The 21,404-nt window shown below is 44.1% G+C and overlaps 1 protein-coding gene across 3 annotated transcripts in view; it reads right to left on the minus strand.

The window, feature by feature from the left end:
• Positions 1-21,404, minus strand: part of CRY2 (cryptochrome circadian regulator 2) — a 377,643-nt gene that overhangs the window by 327,577 nt on the left and 28,662 nt on the right. The gene's annotated exons all lie outside the window — the stretch shown is intronic.

Genomic DNA, 21,404 nt, shown 5'->3' on the forward strand with positions numbered 1-21,404 from the left:
ACTGGCACTTTATTTCTACATCAAAGTTTGACCCAAAGCAAGAGGCAGAAAAAAACAAAATGGAGAATCGAGGAGGAGGAAGAAAAAAAAGACAGAGCAACAGTGACAAGGGGAGAAAGCAGGGAGGGAACAGAACCTGAGAGAGTGAGATAAAGGGATAGGAGTGTCTACATATAGGATGAAACAGGCATGGATGGGTTTGAGACTACGCAGCCTTGGTATTTATACCCCTGGCATTCTGTAGAGCCAGCCACCGGCTTCTGACCACAACTCTGGGCCCTGGACTTCATTCTTTTGCAAATTATGCACTAATGTTGACATAGAAAATATAAAATATAATCATTTTTTCGTTCAATCATATCTAGTTCTCAAAGCACAGTTATTTCGAAGGTCTGTATTCAATAAGCAATTTCTGGGTGGATAAAAACAGGATGGATTCTTCAAACCAGAGAGGAACCATACATTTGAGTGGTTGCATCATTCAAAAAGAATAACTTCAGTCGCAATTTCATACAGAAATGAAATAATTCCATTCTAGTCTTCACAAAATCAGGGCCAAAGGGTATACCTTTTCTTGGAAGGCTCTGTTCATATATGTCCAATGAACTATTGGCCAAATTATAAATTAGTATCAACTCTGATTTCCCCACCTGTACGTCTGCCTCTTTGGGTTATTTCGCCTGCGCTGAATGAAGGATGAGCACACACTGCACCTGAGATATGGCCCAATCACGAAGGCCCTACTTCTGCACCATAAAGGCCCCTAGGTGCCCACACACAAAAGCTAAGTCCGACAGTAAAGCCTTAAGGCAAAAGTACTGCACCATCAAGAGAATGTGAGGTAGGAGCACAGCCCTCTACTGCCCACGGAGTAGGAGCTCCAATAAAGTCCCAGAGAAGGGAACACACAACACGTGTCTGGATGCCACACAGCATTAGGGAAGAAGAGAAGAACAGGATTTGTGACTGCCTGATCCTCACCAAGCCAGAGCCCAACACACAAGGGCAGTGGCCAGAGTACAGAGACAATCAACACTGACAGCACCTGTTGGCTGGTTCCAAAGAAGGGACACACTGCTGCACCCAGAAGGAGAAGAGACTCAAGCAATAAGAAGTTTCAGCAGCCTAGAAGGAAAGAAGGTGCATGCTGAAGCACCGAGAATAAAGAAGAGAAGAAAGTGTAACCAGCCGGTTCACACTGTGAAACCTGAAGATCGACCACGCCCAGAAGGAGGGAAGATTAAGAGTGGCCAGGCCTGAAAGGCACACTTGAAAAAGACTCATGCCGCTGAGTGCATCTATCCACCCAAGTGAAACACCGAGGTGAAGCAAGGACAACTTGGCACAGTCCAGTGGGAGAACCAATAGTAAGCCACAAGCATGTGCAAACCAAATCTCTGCCCCAATTCCACAAGGAGAACTGAGTAAGCAGCAAGCATGAGTAAACCAAATCTCTGCCCCAAGCTTCCCAGTGCAAACGTCCCGACACAGTCACCAGCTGTTTGGCGAGTCAGAACACTCAGGCCAAAAGATGCAGATGTTTGTACAAGTAAAATAGGTAATCACCTGGCTATCATCACTTCAAGTCATTGTCGAACCAAGAAAGAATGTCTGCAACAATCAAGGCAAGTTGTTGCCAACTGTCATACAGGTTCACCACACACCTGGCAACCCCATAATTCCAGTCCCTGTGTATTGTGTCAACTCTACCATCCGTGGAGCAGCGAACAATCCAAGTGGAGTCAGACACTGTCATTATATCAAAAGGCAAGAAGCACCAGTGACACTATGAAGAATTGGTCAGCAACAGACTATCTGCTCACCCTGCATGCATCCTGATCCTGGTGGCGGGAGCACGCTTTGACCATGACCCAGGTACCCATGCGGTTGCACGAGTGACTAGGCAGTGGGTCCTTGGCAGTCTTGCAGAGGCCCAAAAGGGGCACACAGGCAACCCCAGCGCAGACCACAGGCTGTCCTGTTGCAACTCATTCAAGGGGCCTCCGCAAGCGAAAGATGCCCTTGATACTGCTCCACCAACTAATGCCAGGGGATAGTGGGGCCTCAGAGCGGAGGAAAATCAAAGAAAGGGGTTACTGGGTTGATATGGAGGGAAACCAGGGAGTCAAATCTATCTTCAAAGAAACAATGTCCCTCTCCTATGAATTTGAACTGTTTTATTTGTTGTCTTGTTGTGAATGAGTCTGGAGTCTGTCAGATTTTTGTGATGGTTATTAACTAGTAATTTGTCTTTGTGTCTTTGTGAGTAGTATTTTTCTTTGAGTTTTTTTCATTATTAATGTTTATGTGATTAGGAATAAAATGTACACATTTTTTGTAATAGGTTTTCATTTGTCATTCATGTTTGTTTGAAAAATGTATAGGAGAGGGACATTGTTTTTTTTAAGATAGCCGCAGAGCGGAGACCTTAAAAGCTCACGGACGACCTTCTCAGTCTTAAGAAAACTGTCTTCGGTGAGTCAAGCAACACCATCAAAGCAATGTTTGCAACAGACTCCAATACGGCTCCTGAAGCACCCTTTTTGAACTGTAGACACCAATTAGAGACCATCATGAGCATTCTATATTCCTGTAATAAAATATCACAAACAAGTGGCATCCAGCGTATTATAGAGATTGCTACTTTTAAGAGGGAATTTCATTCTCTACCACTTATTTAATCCCATGAAATGCCGAAATGTTCCCTCATGGCTCGCTCTCACTTACCACCAGACAGTAGTTCAATTTGTCCTGTTGTGACAATAGGGTGTAACACAGATGGGCTCACCTCCTTAGGTCATGCACACTGTGAACATGAGCTGGGAAGAAGTGCCTGTGAAGTACCAGTGGTTTTTGTAGCAAGGAAAATGGGAGGGAAACTAAGGGCCTGAATTAGAACTCGATGGATGAATGATGACAGATATCCCATCTGCCGAAATCCCATAGGATAGAATGGGATTTACAATTTGGCGGATGGAATATCCGCCACCTCTGTGACGGGGTAACCCATGCACCAAGTTCTAAATCAGGCCCTTAATTATGTTGTGTTTTCTTGTTTTTGGTGCTTTGCAGGTTTCGGGATGACTGGAGGAGGGAGGGAGCAGAAGACATGGAGTACAAACATTATGCATGCTACATTGTAAAGGTGTACATGATTTTTTTTTCTGGAGACGACTGTAAAACTTATGCCAGTCACTGCACGCTCCTGTAGAGCTTACTGCAGTTACTGCACACTCAGGTAGCAGTACTGTGCAGTGAAGAGACGCATGTCAGCATTTCAGCTGGAACTCAGGTCACAAGCACTAATGTTTCTTTGTTCTATGTTTGCTAACAGTGTATTCATTCCCTGTGTCCCAGGCGCTTAAAAAAGTATTGCTCCACTGTCAGCACTGTCTTCAGAGATGCAATTAAAGATGAGTAAAACACAGAATACTAACAGGAAGCATGACGTTTCACCTTCTGCTCCACAAGCCGTAAGTAACTTACTCCTAGAACCCATGACACAGTAGGTGAGAAGCATTATCCCACTGTGCTACTGTACATAAGGTAAGAGCAAAAATGTTTTATGAGTGTGTGAGCCTCCAAAGACAATGTTTAAAAAGCACCTGAAAACATATTTGTACATCACTGGATGCTAAAAAGTATCCTGCTACAGTAAAAATGTGATATGTGAATGTATTTCGTAAACACTGGGAAAAAAAACAATCTGTTCCAATTTTTGTCGTGCAAATGCATGGGAAAATACTCACTAGAAATGACAAAAAGAACACCGAAAAGATGGAAGTCCTCGGAATGGCTTGATAAAGCTCTTGCTGCCCTTCTACGTTGTCCTACTAAAGTTCTTGCTGCCCTGCCCTTTAAGTCAATCCCTCAAGCATGAGTTGATAAAGCTCTTGCTGTCCTGCCCAGCCCTCTTCACTTTTCTCTCTGGCTCCTAATGATTTCTAAATAGCAGACCACCTCACCTGGGGCAGAATTTTACATAGTCCCCAGGAGCACAACAGGCACTTGCGCTTGCTTTTCACACCCCAGGGCACTTTGGTATTACAGATAAGGCTGCAGACACTTGTGTAGGTCTTTCTGTAGAATGGATTACGCCAGCACTAAATCTGTGCCTGCATGATTTCAAGTTCTGCACATTCAGTACTACCCTTGAGGACGTCCCTTATTAGGGGAGCACAGGGGTTACAGGGAACCCCTTAGTTTATACCCAGGCAGTTGGGTGTAATCACACACTGTGCTAGCCTGTGAGGTGATACCTACACCGCCTAAAAAGGAAAGGGAGGAGTGTCCACCTCCTGTGAAAGAAGATGCGTTTTCGAACCACAGCTCTGTCACTGATGCTTTCTCCTCACGGCAGGCACAAGCTGGCAAAGCTGCACCTGCATTAAGGACAGCACATATTTCTCTATAATTGGGCACACTGCACCAGGGGCATCCAGTTATGGGTACGCCACAGCGTAAACCAAGACAGTGCACCTAATGTGTAATTCAAGCTCCTGCTGGAAAGGGGTAGACACATATTGATCTTTTTACCAATACTTTACTTAATGTATGGAGTCTGAAAACGAGGACGACATGTAACACAGCCCAGCCATGCGTAAGTTAGGAGTGTGACAGCTGCACCACTCTCCATCGAGGCTGGGCACAAGCCCAGGAAATATCTGCGAAGTTGCCTTTCTGGAGCTCTGGAGAAAGGAAGACCAAGCCATTCTGCTCTACAGCTGCTGTGGGTTGCAAAGAGTAAATACGTCACTGACCACCAAAGCCTAGGAGATGGAAGAACCTGCTTGGGACAGTTTTTGACAGAATCAGCCTGCCCCGAGGACGAGAGGTGACGGTCCAGGAGAAGCACCAGTTCTTAAAACCCTCACAAAAAGGTGAGTCTGCTGTGCCACATTTCTCCCAAGCTCTGCTGTCCTTTATTCGCTACACGTACATTGCCGCTGCTCTCCCGTAAGAGAAATATCCCAGTTACCTCGTTGGAATCTGTGTCCTGCAAGAACATTGGTCGTATCTATCTGACTGACAAAGAAAAGGCCTGAGTTCAAAACAGCACCTTCCTCTCTCCAGCAGCTGAGCATACTCCCTGTCCTATCTGGGGTGCAAGGGCATGTGCTTGTTTCTTTGGTAAGTGACAAAAGAAATACTGGGCAGAGTCAGGATTTCAACGCATCTCCTTACACAACCCAACAAATGCGGTCCTTAATCACTAGTATGGGTGCAAATAGATCAAAGTGCACACACGCTCTGCTGGCTCTTTCAAGTGTTAAATTAGAATACATAAGGGGGATCACTAAGACAAAATAAGGGAGTCATCATGTAGAATGGAAAGCAGCACTAATGTCTGATAGCTAAATTCTGGCATGAGATGTTAAACAGCCTTTAAAATTGTTCAAAATCCTGTAAAAAATCCCCACTTGCAGCTTTCTGCGCATGTGCATATGTATATTGGGGAGCAACAAGGGTCTGTGCAAAGTAAAGGGAAAGAGGAACCCGTATTGTGAAGACAGATGAGCAGGGGTATGCCTCTAGGTAATGGGCTGACAGAAGATCAATAAATATACCAGCTCTTCTCTTAGAACCAGCATAAGACAAGGACCAAAATAATTTGCTATGTAACATTGGTTGCTAGTTAAGTGCTTTGTTCAGACCAGAGGTTGCTTCAACGCCCTAGAAATGTATGAGGAAAGAAGGGATATTGGGAAATGGAATGAAAGAGGAGACTTGTGAAGAGAAAGAACTGGCCCATAACACTTATACTACACTGAGAGACAGAACAGTGGATATTCTTTGGCGTCTTTTTGGTTGATAGTAAATTAGGAACAGCAGAGGAAAGGCAGAGGAAATTGCAGAAAGGACGGGGCCAGAGATAGGCAGTAGTAGAGATTTTTCTTTTTTGAAAACAAATTGCTTTCATTTGATTTCTTTCTTCAAAAACAACTAATACAAACACATTTCTATCAGTATGGTACATAGATTTCCCCAAACGACGTAGTTCATACAGTGTTTCTTTTGGTATTTTTTCTTCGTAGATCTTCACAACCACTTGTTCTCCCTGTCTCTTCCTACATTTCGCATGGTGGGTATATTTCATATGTTCCTTGGGCTTTTACCCTTTATTGAGCATAGTTAATTCGCTTCAGTCATCTCAGCAAATCCTTCCCCTTCATTTCCGGCTTAAGTCATCCCTACTTGCTCATTTGAAATCATTCATTTTACAACATTTGTCCCATATTTTCTGGAAGTGTCGACCTGTGTGTATGGGGGTCGCGGCTCTACCCTTTCCTCATTTTCAAGTGTATGATGTGTCTGTTAGACTGCTCAAAGGTCAGTCTGACAGACACTCATCATGTCAAGGTCAGGTATCCAAGTACTGTACATGTGCTAAAACGCGATGCCACACAGCCAATATTTGCTGGGCTGACGATCTTACAGTTCTGAGGGTAGTGACATTATCACCCCAGTAAAGCCCTGTTATGAACAAGCTCCTGATGACAAGGGACAGTGCCACTAATAAAGTTATCCATGGGTGCTTTGAGTTTAAGGTCTGAAGTCTCTAGGACTGACTGCCATTTGGTGAAGAATTATACAACTCATTCCCAACTTGTCAGTGAGTGGGGTGGGATCAGCAAGTCTCACTGGCCCACTCTACCTTGTAAAGAGTAAAGAAAGGACCCGCCCCCATTGGCTGGTATATAAAACACTTAGGAAATATGAGGAGGAAGAGGGATCTTCTGGTTTCTGCAAACCCAGGCTGCCTGTTGGTGCTAAAGCTGCCTGAAGCTTCCAGCACCCTCTGGTACTACCTTAATGGGTCTTATCACCATACGACCCCACTGGTAAGTGTTCACCGAATGTTTGGGTGTATGTATGCATGCATGTGCGTTTGTATGCATGCGCTTGTGAATGGATGCGTGTATGTGTTTGTGCTTGTGAATGGGTGGGTGTGATTGCTTATGTATAGATGGGGTGAGTATATGCAAGTGTGGATGCTTATGGATGGATGGAAGTGAGCAGGTGTGTGTATGCACACACTCGTGAATTGTTGAGGGGGTGAGTGTTGTTATAACCCCTCACTGTCACAAAAGTTATAAATTAGCCAGCTACCACTGTTTTCTGGAATTTCTCTGAACGCCCTTAACGTCTGTATATTTCCTTTTCTGCAAGCATGCACCAATTCATATCTCCTATCCTATCTCTGCAGGTGGGAGTCCTACTTAGTACCCATAAGTAAGCAATGTTTTGCCTCATCTCAGGCAAGCCAGTGTCAAAGAATTGCTTACGATATTTAAAAGATGTTGGCGCACTCCAAATCCCTAGTATCATTATTATGGGGTGCCAATTTATGTTTACCTTAATTACTTCAGCCAATCATGCCTCTAGTTTATACCAATATTTATAAACTTTGGGAGCATTCCATATTCCTGGGACATAGAACTGGCTGCATGTATTCAAATTTGTGAAGTTAGGCCCTGGTTGGTATACGTGGTACATTCATTTGATCAGTATCAGATGAAAGTTTGGACTGCCCTGATTGAACTTCTCTTTAGAGCCATATAGCCCTCCCCTATTCTTCATCTTCCAATGGCCCTATATCTCTTTAGTATTTCATTCTTATCGACACCTGTTTGTCTTGTGCATTATCCAACAGTGTTTAGGCAGTAGGAGACGGTTGAAGGTCTACCGATTGGACAGTAAACCGCTGGAAGAACCTGGTGGCAAGAGTGAGGGTTAGGAAGAGCGCAGCAGAGAGGAAGAGAAAAATGGAATCTGAGACAGAGAGATCGTCTGTCTCTGTGCCCCACTTTCACTTTCTTTGTGATGCCACATTGGGCCTTTCAAGGGATTAGAAATCAAGAAATTATTTTGAAGATGGCTAGATTTCGGAGAATCCTAGGGCAGTAAGAGACAATACCCTCCCTCTCACCTCTGAGGCCAACAAGCTGGTGGTATTTAAAGGTGGGGTAATACTTCCACTCTTTTATTTTCCTACCAGCTCTGATTACTGGGAGGGCAGCAGAGGTGTCAGGGTTTGAAGAAGAATGCTCCACCCTGCCGTGATCGAGACCATGACCTGGCATGCACAGAGCACTGTAAAAGCCATGTGGTACATAGCCACATGCAGGAAATTTTACTGAGAGCTATTTATTCACTTAAACACCTGAAAATAAAACGTCACCATAGTTTGGAGCAGCAGTTTAAAGCTGACCCGTTATTCTATGAAGTGAACATTTCAGTGGGAGAGCTGCTAGTTACAGATGGATGTCTGGCCTGGTTGGACCCCTGACTAGTTATAATAATGGGATGTTCTGAATGGTTCCATTTGACAGAGGACGTGGAGGTGGGCATCAGGCATCTCTTCTAGAGTAAGGATTTATGGTTTTCCTGGCAAGGGGACAGGAGTGTCAGTTTCTTTTAGGCTGTGCTGAGCTGACCATGGTGCTGGTCTCCTTCCTAACACATAACACTGACTGAGAAAGAACATGTATCTTTCTTTAACTAATGAGTTCTAGTACCATGTCAAGTGTATAAGCTTCCTTGTTTCCTTAAGTAATGTGTTGCCCTAGGTAAGAAATATGCAAGTTAGTAGTGGGTAAGCTAAACGATGCAATGCACAAAGAGGGCACTCGCCGAGCTTTCCTTCTGAAGAAGAAAGGCAGTAAAGCTTAAATGAAGTCACATACTTAAAACACAATCCAAGGAGCAGACATCATAACTACGACGCAACTTCATGGTGAAAGGTTTCCACTGCATGTAGAAACACAGGCCTGTGGTGACCTAAAACAAGTACTGTAAAGCCAATATGTCTGGCTTAAATATGTGTACTTTTCAGATGTAAAAAAATTCCTCACGCATTCCAATAGAAGTGCTTCCTGGAAGGTGGAATGATACTGCATCGAGGTGAGAATGTAATACTTCTGTGGGCAAAGCCAAAGTGCACTGTAGATATATTTTAAACTGGTGAGAATATTTTAACAGACAGCTGTGCTGTTAAGCCAGATCTATGAAGTTCTTGTCTTTCTTGACTCCCACTGTGGTTGCCAGTCAGAGCCTCCAGCATTTTGCGATTTGCTAAATTATCACAAACTCACAGGCTGCCAAAACAAAAGTGTCATGCGCTCAGAGTGATTCCTTTATATCGTGACGTAACAGCCACATTCTGCTTACTACAGCAAAGTCCACCTGAGCGTAGAGAGTCAGGGGTCCATCAGAGGCCCATGGACTGATTCGGCTTTTAAGAGGAATTAATTTCACCATTGCCCTGGGGCTAGAAACCAAATTCAGGAGCCTTATTCCTTCTACCGCAGAGCGCTGTTATAGAAATGTATATGAGAGTATTCAAGACAGACCAGTCCCTCTAATCCATGGCTAAAGAGGCAGAATCTACAAAACTGGCGCACCCAGCCGAGCCAGAGTTGGCATACGTTTGTCATGCAGCTGAAAGTCACGAGTTCTAGTCAGCGGCAGGCAGTGATATCCTCTGCACTGAAGACAGAGCTGCGCAAGTAGGAAGAAACTCTTCTGCAGTGCAGCAAGAGCGCTATTTCTGACTCTCTAATTCAATACCCTCTCAGACGAAGCACAAATTGTTGGAAGAAAATAAGTTACTTACCTGTAACTGTAGTTCTCCAGTATTGGTATCTTTCATAGATTCACATGCTTGAATCATTCCCCGTCATCGAAGTGGGAGTCCCACGGTACATAGAAAGCAATAAATAGAGATTTTTTTTTAATTTTTTTTCATTGAAGTCAATAGGAAAAAACATATTCAATTGTACAACTATCAGCCTCATTAGAAAAAGCCCAAACTTCAGCCAATCAGGCAAGACCATCCCTTTAGAATCCTCAGCACAGAGGCTCAGTCTCTCAGATTTCTCTGCACTAGTGATTACAGGAAAGCAAAAGAGGTGAGCCCCTCTGGGGAGGAGGGTGGGTTGCATGTGAATCTATGAAAGATACCAATACTGGAGAACTACAGTTACAGGTAAGTAACTTATTTTCTTCTCCAGTATTGGGGTATCTTTCATAGATTCACATGCTTGAATCAGAGTAGTCAGCAGTAGGAAAGATGGTTGAGTTCTGAAACACCAGAAGCATGCCTGTGCATAATTCATCCTATATGGACTCATATAGGTAATTAACATTTGCAAATCAACCTTCTAAAAGATTATATACATGAATATATACATCTACACATAGATATATTTACATGAAAATATAATTCTGGCAATACGTAGAGGATGGAGGGTAAAAGGTTATTGGCTCACCTTATGCAAATAAATTACGTAACACTGCTTGTCCTACCGCGGCATCCATTCTGTCCGTAGCTTCCAGGCAGTAGTGCTGGATAAAGGTGTGAGCACCTGTCCACGTTGCCGCTCTGCAGATCTGGCTCAGAGGGACTCCTGCGAATAGATCTGCCGAAGTGGATACCGCTCTAGTGGAGTGCGCTCTGACACTGGATGATAACGGTTTCCCTGCCAACTGGTGGCATAGCTGTATGGCAGAAGAGATCCAGCGCGCTATGGTCTGCTTAGTAACGGCTTTGCCTTTATTGATTTATTGATCCGTCCATAACTGATAAACAGTTGCTCAGATTTAAGGAAATTGCTAGTCCTTTGTATATAAAATTTTAAACATCGTTTAATGTCCTGAGAATGTAATGCGCGCTCCGCTGCAGTTTGTGGATTTGGAAAAAAAATTCTCAGAACCACCGGCTCATTTAGATGAAAAGACGATGGAACCGTAGGTATAAATTTTGGATTAGTTCTCAGAATGACCACCTCTGGTTTGAATTGGAGGAAAGGTGGAGAGATTGTGAAGGCTTGGATATCGCTAACCCTCTTCGCTGACGTCAAGGCCAGAAGGAGGGCTGTTTTAAAAGAAATGAATTTGAGGTCTACCTTATGAATGGGTTCAAACGGATGCTTCATTAACTGGGAGAGCACAATATTCAAATGCCACTGAGGTGAAGGACGGTGAATCGGCGGAAACATCCTGAACAAACCCTTAAGAAATTGCTTTATTATTCTGGATGACCATAAAGAAGGTGACTGAGACGTTCGTCGGAAACGGGATATGGCAGCCAGGTGCACTCTAATAGACGAATGCGAAAGGCCGGAATTAGCTAAATGCAATAGATATGGCAGAATCTGTTCAGGAGAGGACTTTAGAGGATGAACGTTGGAAGTTGAGCACCATATGCAAAATCTCTTCCACTTGAACTTATATGTCCTGTTTGTAGACTGAGCCCTGGCACAGGCAAGAACCTCCCTGCAATCTGGAGGAATATCTAGGCCGTCGTATTCATAGAATTCAGGAGCCAGGCTGATAAACGAAGAGACGTCGGGTTGGGATGACGGACCTGACCCTGATTCGTTGTTAACAAATCCAGTAGTGTCTTCAGTCGAATGTGAGGCTGCTCCGAGAGTAATAGAAGTTCTGTGAACCAAACCTGGTGTGGCTATTTGGGAGCAATTAATAGAAGTCTGCATGGTTCCCTCTCTCCGACACCGCACGTCTCAAACTCTTTCCTCCTGCCAGAGAGAAGGTGTCCTCCCAGCACCTGAACCCTACCCTCCAAAGACCACCAAGGTAAGTTTGACTCCACCCAAGGCCCCTCCCAATAGAATACACACATGAGCCAGGATGATGGAGCGCCGAAGCCCAACACGTAGATCTTCTCTACGTTCCTCTGTAATGCTCAAATGTCCAATCTCTAAGTCCCGATGAGCCATGCTGCTCGGTGAAGTGACTGTGGGCTGTGGTAAAGTATTTGTTCCTTGTACTTTGACAGTAGTTGGACTTCTGACTAGAACTTCACTGGCTTCTCTACGCACAACTCCTAAAGGTCTGCAGATCAATGTTGGTGCGGCCACCCCAGTGCTATCAAAATCACTTTGCAAATGTCTCTCATCACCCTGCATATTACATCGGCAAATAATGTTATTAGTGGAAATGAATATAAGAACTTCCCTAGATTATTGAAAATGCACAGGCTTATGTTCCAGGGAAAAACCATCTGCTTGCAAATTTCTTGCATTTTCAAGTTTGATTGGTTCAAACATGTCCCAGTCTGTCTTTTCCCATCTTTGAAATATTCATTTCAATTGCCTGGAGTCTATTTCCTACTCGTGTGTACTCACATAACACCTGCTCAACTGATCTGCCTTCCCCGTGTCCAGTCCTGGAAACTGTTCCACCATCAATGAAAGATTGTTAATGATCACTCGTCAAAAATCATCTGTGCTAGCTTTCAAGAGTATCATCAACCTTGTTCCTCCTTGTTTCTGAATATATTTAATTGACGCTGTATTGTCTGTCCCGATCATAATATGACAGTCCATAACGGAAGGCAAAAAGTATTTCAGTGCTAGACCGACTCTCTCAGCTCCAATACGTTTGTGACTAACCGCTGCTCCTCCTTTGCCCACAAACCACGTACATGCATGTTGCATAGATGTGCTCCCCATCCTACCATCGAAGCAGCTGTAGTCAGGTAGACTTGTGCTGTTTCTGCTTGCAGCACCTGACCTTTGAAAACATTCTCCCTTTGCAACCACCAGTAAAAAGCCTTCCTCATCATAGGTGTTATTAGGACTATGTCATTGCATCCTCTGTTTACCTGCTGCCATTGCTTGCTTAACTGTTCTTGAATATGTCTCATCCAAAGTCGACAACGAGGAATCAACAGAATGCATAAAGATATAGGCCTCATCACAGGTTCGGTGGTCTTTTCCAAAGACTGCCGAAGCCGGTTTCACAATCCCAGGATGCATGCAAAAAAGTGCTTTTGAAATGCAAAAACGACTGCCATCATTTGGTCCACGTTTAACTTTATTATCAGAGCTGGCATATGGCTCTACTTCTGTTTTTATTTTTTGTAACAAAATACATTTTTGCCATCGTCCATCACAAAGTATCTAGGGGAATGTTTCATCACCACACAGATTCATTACGTTTGGTACCCAGGCTGACTCTGGAACTGAACCAGCCACAGCTAGAGCATCCTGAGAGCTCTTCCTTATTAATTGCCCAAATTTACTATGATAAAAGGATTCCATAACTGCCTTAATCTGGGACAAACATTTAGTAAAACGTGTGTTTTTTCTCAATTATAAGAGTCCTGTACTGGACCAGGAGATATTTAACTCTTGGAGCAACTTCACATTGCCCTCTCTTTTTCCCTTTGTTGTACCTTACTCAACTTACTTCTTGCCGTTTGGCAAGATTTATCAAAACACTTATGGCATCTAAGAGTCCCAAAGGATTGATTAGATGTTGGAGCCAATGAAGTATTTTATTATTGACGTGCAACTATCTCATTTGTCAAACAATTATATTAGATCACTGTATCTTCTGTTACTAAAAGGTCCCCTAACTTTGTTAGAATCCTTTCAAAATAGATGATTTTTCTAAATGCTAGCTAAGAAGTAAGAAGACAAAGCCATTCAAGGTGAATATTGAACATTGTACTGGTCTTGAATCATGCATGATTTTTAACTTGAAGAGGCTAATAATCACCGATGCCATATTTTACAACTTCAAAAAATGTTTTAAAATATGTAAATATCAGACAGGCACAAAAATATGTTTGACGGGAAAAATGTTCCATCCTACCCGGAATATCTGTCTTTCAGGAGAATCGGAATGCCTGTGTCCATTTAGACAAAACAATCTACGTGGGGGGAGGGGACAACACGTTGCACATTTATATAAACTATTCTGGTTTTAAACCAGGAAGAAATTAAGCTTCAGGGATGTTGTAAAACTGCAATAAATCCTTCACTGAAAAGTCAACAAATTAGGATATTAATATTAAATGTAAAATCACTGCGTAATATTAATAAGGAGATCAGAAATTTAATACTTATTTGCTCTAAATACGTTTCCATTATTTCAAAAACAGCATGATCGATGACAAGGACAATTTTCAAAGCCCCGATGTACTATTGTCTTGGTTATTTAACTATCTAACTATACATAAATTGCAGTAATCCAGAACATGCTTTAAAATTGAACATAAGAAAGGGGAGTGGGTGATTGGCATGTCACCACCTCAGGGATTAAACATATCCTTATGTCCATTATCAGGCTTCTACTTTCAATATCAAACACTTACTCAGGTTAGAGAAGTTACTGCAGCTTGACCACATCTCCTCCATTTTTGTTTTCTGAAATCCAATCTGTTTTAAGTCTGAAGACAACATATCTTTGAGTAAAGATGCTGCAGAGCTTCCTAGACCTATTCCCCCTTCTACTTACATCAAGATAGATTACAGGGACATCACGTAGGTGGTGAGGTTGCCAGCATGATGCAAGTTGTCGCAGGAGGAAATATGATTTTCTCTAATTGAGTTACTTAATCTTTGAGGGGTTTTAACAACTTGTTTGCTTTCAGACTTGCTCCTATAGGTCGTTCTCTCTCCTGCTGAAGCCTCATGTTTCATTAGTAGCTTATAATGACTACTGGCTAGTGATACCTCTTAATTGGAAAATATTTCCCTCTTACACAGTTTTTGAGTTGGAGCAGGGGCCGTGGTTGTTGTTGTGATGATTTTCCAAATCTGGAAAGCTCTATGATCTTACAGCATGACTGATATTTTCTGACAGAAGGCTTTTCTTGAATTTCTTGTTTGCTTTAACCAATGACAGGTTGTGGCACGATGGCTAAATGAATAAACTTAAAGCGTGAAGCCTCTGCTCCCTTTTTTCACAATCATTTGCCTTCAAGAGATATGCGAGGATGAGATTAAATTAACTTGCTCTCCACTGGGCCGGGAACTCTGCGCACCAACAGATCTTAAAACTGCTGTTGCTGGTTTACTGATATACAAGAATTAATAAACCGTAACTCAGTGGAAATTTAATCAACAGATCTGTTTGAGTTCTTTAATTTTTGTTTTGCTCATAATCACTAGTGCTTCAGGCATTCCATGTGGAGTTCTCTGCATTAGCAAAACAATATCAAGGATCAATATCATAGCAGTTTCTGTAGCATCCAAAGTAGAGGCAATGAATTAATTGAATTCTCTCCCAAGCTGCCTTTCTTGATAAGGAGTAAGGATGCTGAAGCCAAGGAACACGAGGCTTGTGTGCGCCCTCACATAACAGATCTTTACAATAGCAAATCATCTCTGCTTTGGCCAGAAGAAGATGACAGATGAGGCTGTCTTCTTCTACAGGGAGAAGGTAGCAACGTACTTATTCCAGAATGAGCTGCCAAATGTGTCACTTCATCAATACACTATCAAAGTACTTTGCTGGTTCAGCAGAACCTTCTGGGTTGGGTGAAGGCTCAAAGGATTTTGTTTGGCTCTGAAGACAGCTGAATGTATAAAGTGCTTCAACACAATATTGTGTATTGAGGTCACAAGCAGAGAAGAAACTTGATTCTGTTCGTCTAGTGCTAACTATGAAATATGTTGTGTTTGCAGCACCCTGAGCATTTCACAGTGGTTATACTTATTGTAAACATTCCTTCCATCACCTTTTGTGTATCTGATTTACTGCTCTATGTGGCCAGGGGTATGCCCAGATGTGGGTTCCATGCTTATTGTGCCACTGGAACCAGGCTACATCCGACTGAAGAGGACCGAGAGGCCGAAACCAGTCCTGCAGTTCTTGTGTTCAGGTTCAGAAAGGAGTATGCTTGGCAGTTCACACTGGATTGTTCCTAATGGAGCAGGGCACTGTAAACCGTACCAAACATTGCCTTCGTTCTCTGCATCCTCGACTGTTTCCTTGGTATCGCCAGCAAGAATCTAAGTACTGTTTCAGGAATCCAAGGGTCTGCCGATAACACTCTCCACTCGACTTCATTCCTTAAGCCAAATATTCATGTATTCAACCGACCCTGCTTGTGGTGGAAACAGGTGTGGCAATTAAAACAACATGAACCCTGTTGCGCAAAAATATGGAACAAGATTATGGCCCTCATTCTGACCTTGGCGGGCGGCGGAGGCCGCCCGCCAAAGTCCCGCCGTCAGGTTACCGTTCCGCGGTCGAAAGACCGCGGCGGTAATTCTGACTTTCCCGCTGGGCTGGCGGGCGGTCTCCTTCAGACCGCCAGCCAGCCCAGCGGGAAAGAGGCTTCCACGATGAAGCCGGCTCGGAATCGAGCCGGCGGAGTGGAAGCTGTGCGACGGGTGCAGTTGCACCCGTCGCGTATTTCACTGTCTGCGCAGCAGACAGTGAAATACATTTAGGGGCCCTCTTACGGGGGCCCCTGCAATGCCCATGCCAGTGGCATGGGCACTGCAGGGGCCCCCAGGGGCCCCGCGACCCCCCCTACCGCCATCCGGATCTCGGCGGTCCGACCGCCGGGATCTGGATGGCGGTAGGGGGGGTCAGAATCCCCGCGGCGGTGCAGCAAGCTGCGCCGCCGCGGAGGATTCAATGGGGCCGCGGTACACTGGCGGGACCCCGCCAGTGGTGCCGGTCCGACCGCGGCTTTACCGCCGCGGTCGGAATCCCCATTGAAGCACCGCCGGCTTGTCGGCGGTGCTCCCGCGGTCCTCCGCCCTGGCGGTCAAAGACCGCCAGGGTCAGAATGAGGGCCTATGTGTTAGTTACTGGAACTTTGCTGTAAAGAACAGTGGTGGGGAGATGGTACAAGCAAGTGTACACTCAGAGGTCAGATCAGTTAAAGAAGAATTTTGTATCCATGTATATAAGTTGTTCACACTTGCACATGATTCAATAATGCAAGCCTTTAAGTTTGGAAGAGCACTCTTAGGAAATTACATTGCTAACAGTGGTTCCAATATAAAAAGATGTCCACGTTAGCAAAATGTAACAATTTGACGTTATTTATCGTGCAGCTAGAGAGCCCAATTATGGGCAAATACATGAGTAGATATAAAAGCAAGCTATGCAATTGGTTGCTTTCTAAATAAAACACACAGCAAAAAAAGAGTTAAAAATACACGTTTTGCTAAAAACTGTGCAACTTTGAATACCATCTACCTGGGGCATAATTTAGTAAGATGTTCTTGATGCATGCCAATATTTTTAAAAATAAGATTATTAATGTAAAGCACTTATACAGGCAACCGGGAAATAAATTAGGTGCCAAATTCCTAAAGTCACAAAAAAGCGTCCATTAATTAACTCGTGCATTAGAGCAGATTTACAGCTTTAAGGAATTCACAAGAGTTTACAGAAGCAGATCTGGAAATCGTACAAGTGTATATTTGCTTACGGAAAAATCTACTGCTCAAATTCACTTACCCCACTTAAACCCCATTTTATTCACTACTCAGGAAAACATTTTACTCCTGTCCTTGTCAGGAGTAACCAGTGCAGGAAGAGATTGAAGAGCAAGTGCCCTTAAATACCCTTAGACTTGTGGATGTGCCCAGACTCACAAGTCATTCCAACTCTGGAACTACTGCTTCATGCCTAAATCCAATCCCGGCACATAGATTTACTGAAAGGTGGCAAAATCAGAGTATTGTTAGACCCAAACCAGAAATTATATGACCGCTATCATAATCAGAGAGGCTATTCTCAGAACTCTAAAATAATGACAACCCTACCATAATCAAATCAAAAATAGGGAAGCTGGATTTTTTTTCGGCCCACTTTCACTTCAGAAGCATTCTGTACTTTGCTCAAGTAGGTATTATATAAAACTCTGCATTCCTGCCCCAGCACACATTGTGACACAACATATTTTCAGCTAATATCCCTGCATCTAAATCTGGCTGTTCCGAGTATATCCAATGGAAATGGGGAATACCCGTGTGGAACTGTTTTTCTTGGTAAAATTATACATGAAATTCTGGGACAGAGGATGCTGGCAAACTTTTAGGTACTCCTATGGGTTTCACAAAAGAAAGAAAGGTTTGTGAAATTAACTCTCTAGAAAAAATACATGTACTTCCTGACATTTATATATATTGTGCACCAGCTTTTAGTGACCTTTGTCTTGTTTTGCGATATTCAATGTACTGATAGGCACCATCTCAAAATCAAGTAAACATAGGGGTGAAAGATGGCCTAACGAGTTCGAATCTATCACTCTGAAGGGCTGGAAGATTTATTTTCTTTTGGAGGGAGGGCGGGTTGGGGAGTAAATGCCCCCAAGGGTAAATAGGGGATATACACTCCCTATGTCAGTCACTATCAATTCAGAGTATCCCTAGACCCTATAACAAATCATATTGTTGACAGTGTGGCAGGATTGTTCTCAGTCGTCCATACTCTGAAAAGATTTTTTTTCTTTTTTTCTTTTTTAATGACCATCACACACTCTAGTAGTGGCATGCTTCATCATTGGGACCACCCTAGCCCCTAAAAGCCAGCGTAGGCTCAACCAACTCGCTGGATCTCTTATGAAGATCCTACCGGGGTCTAAATATAAAAATACCTCCCTGTTGACAATGGTATCCCTTTATTCAGAGTGACAGCAGGTATAGGTAAATACAGAAGATATAAGGGGTACTCTAGGTTTTTATGGTCCTTTGACCCTTCAACTAATGCGTTGATATGTTTCAGCCCTTACGAAGGCCATAAAGGTCCCGGGCTTTCATTAGGACGTGTATCTAAGTTTTTGCCCCAGTCAGTGTTAGGACACCTACGTTGTGGATAGTAAGTCATGCAAAATACACTAAAGAGTGCATGCAAGACGTTCAATCTTCGCTCGCCTCTACATAAAATGAAGCACAGTCGTGATCCGCGTCTTGGGTAACACCTGGCTCCTCTGGGGGAGGAGAGGGGCGTGCCCATGTAGTCACAGTTGTCTAGGGGAAACATGGCAATTTGTACCTAACTGGTCCTCTCGCTCCGGGCTCACGCCGCCATTCGCAGGGGTTCACATAACGACCTAGTGAATATTATGCCTGAGATTCGCAGGGTTTGCGATCTCAAAATGACTTGCTACCTGTGTCTGACCGCATGTTCTGACACCGCCAATGCCCGTCTCTGAAGTGTACACTACAAATCTGAAAAGAAAGGTGTTTTTTATTTCTCAGTGGTCTGCCTGCAGCCAGTTATATAGATGAGCAGTCTGGACCAGGAGCTGCCTGGAGGGACACGTGTGCTATAGTAACTGAACCTGTGTATTCTGTGGGTCCGCAGTTAGCAGAGCTAGAAGAGACCCCTCTGAGCCCATGCACTCTCATTGACGTACCACACTGCCCCAGAGATGTTCTGTTCCCTGATTTCCTGGCCTAGTTTAGCGAAAACAGCGTGCTGCGCTGAAACCAATGGTCTCCACAGCAACGCCCTTCTCTAAGAGGTCAGCAGCACGCTCACAGCGAGAATAATCTGTGCCCAGCAAGCTCCTTGACATACACCCAATGGGAACAAACATAAGGCGTAATACCAGCGAAGTCTGCAAAACAAATATGTTTTTAATTCTGAGACGCAGTCATTTCAAAGTTGGATCTTAGAGAAAAAACTGCATTTCTGTCAGCTTAGCCTCACAGCCTACAAAGTAAAGAGCAAGCATGATACGAAAAGTCACCAATAAATCAATTTACTCATAACGTCTCAATCCGTGAATCAATCATTTATAGAGCGTGGCAAACCCCCCGAGAGGGTCTCAGGGCACTGGGGCTGCTGAGGGGTGATCTGTTCATTAGAACAGCCCGGACTTGAGTTCTCTCCTGAATTGCTGCAGCAATGAGGGGATCCTGAGGTGCAAGGGAAAGCTGTTCCAAGCTTTGGCATCCAGATGTGAGAACGATGTACTTTTTATTGCAACCAAATAGCGCCATGTAGCAATGAACACAGCAACGCTTCTAATAATAGACTGATGCAGTCGATGGAAGATTAAACATTCTGTTACATTCAGAATCTATGCATAAAACTTTCTAAAGTGACATTGTTTTAAAATGTTGGGAAATATGTAAAAGCTATTTAGCATTTCTTAAGAGACCGAATCGCTATTTAGGCCCATTAAGAAATGCTACATGGGCTTTCCGTGTGTACCAAGGGTTCTTGATCCTTGCAAATTGCGATTTCTACCCCATATGTAGGAAGTTGGCTCTGTATGTGCTATTTCAAAGTAAGGAATAGCATGCACAGAGTCCAAGGGTTCCCCTTAGAGGTAAAATAGTGGTAAAAAGAGATAATACTAATGCTCTATTTTGTGGTAGTGTGGTCGAGCAGTAGACTTATCCAAGGAGTAGTGTTAAGCATTTGTTGTACATACACATAGACAATAAATGAGGTACACACACTCAGAGACAAATCCAGCCAATAGGTTTGGTTATAGAAAAATATCTTTTCTTAGTTTATTTTAAGAACCACAGGTTCAAATTTAACATGTAATATCTTGTTTGAAAGGTATTGCAGGTAAGTACATTAGGAACTTTGAATCATTTCAATTGCATGTATACTTTTCAAGTTATTCACAAATAGCTATTTCAAAAGTGGACACAGTGCAATTTTCACAGTTCCTGGGGGAGGTAAGTGTTTGTTAGTTTTACCAGGTAAGTAAGACACTTACAGGGTTCAGTTCTTGGTCCAAGGTAGCCCACCGTTGGGGGTTCAGAGCAACCCCAAAGTTACCACACCAGCAGCTCAGGGCCGGTCAGGTGCAGAGTTCAAAGTGGTGCCCAAAACGCATAGGCTTCAATGGAGAGAAGGGGGTGCCCCGGTTCCAGTCTGCCAGCAGGTAAGTACCCGCGTCTTCGGAGGGCAGACCAGGGGGGTTTTGTAGGGCACCGGGGGGGACACAAGCCCACACAGAAATTTCACCCTCAGCGGCGCGGGGGCGGCCGGGTGCAGTGTTAGAACAAGCGTCGGGTTCGCAATGGAAGTCAATGAGAGATCAAGGGATCTCTTCAGCGCTGCAGGCAGGCAAGGGGGGGCTTCCTCGGGGAAACCTCCACTTGGGCAAGGGAGAGGGACTCCTGGGGGTCACTTCTGCAGTGAAAGTCCGGTCCTTCAGGTCCTGGGGGCTGCGGGTGCAGGGTCTTTTCCAGGCGTCGGGACTTAGGTTTCAGAGAGTCGCGGTCAGGGGAAGCCTCGGGATTCCCTCTGCAGGCGGCGCTGTGGGGGCTCAGGGGGGACAGGTTTTGGTACTCACAGTCGTAGAGTAGTCCGGGGGTCCTCCCTGAGGTGTTGGTTCTCCACCAGCCGAGTCGGGGTCGCCGGGTGCAGTGTTGCAAGTCTCACGCTTCTTGCGGGGAGATTGCAGGGTTCTTTAAAGCTGCTCCTTTGGATAAAGTTGCAGTCTTTTTGGAGCAGGTCCACTGTCCTCGGGAGTTTCTTGTCGTCGTCGAAGCAGGGCAGTCCTCAGAGGATTCAGAGGTCGCTGGTCCCTTTGGAAGGCGTCGCTGGAGCAGAGTTCTTTGGAAGGCAGGAGACAGGCCGGTGAGTTTCTGGAGCCAAGGCAGTTGTTGTCTTCTGGTCTTCCTCTGCAGGGGTTTTCAGCTAGGCAGTCCTTC

Source organism: Pleurodeles waltl, chromosome 3_1 (genome assembly GCF_031143425.1).
Source record: "Pleurodeles waltl isolate 20211129_DDA chromosome 3_1, aPleWal1.hap1.20221129, whole genome shotgun sequence".
NCBI classification, from domain to species: domain Eukaryota; kingdom Metazoa; phylum Chordata; class Amphibia; order Caudata; family Salamandridae; genus Pleurodeles; species Pleurodeles waltl.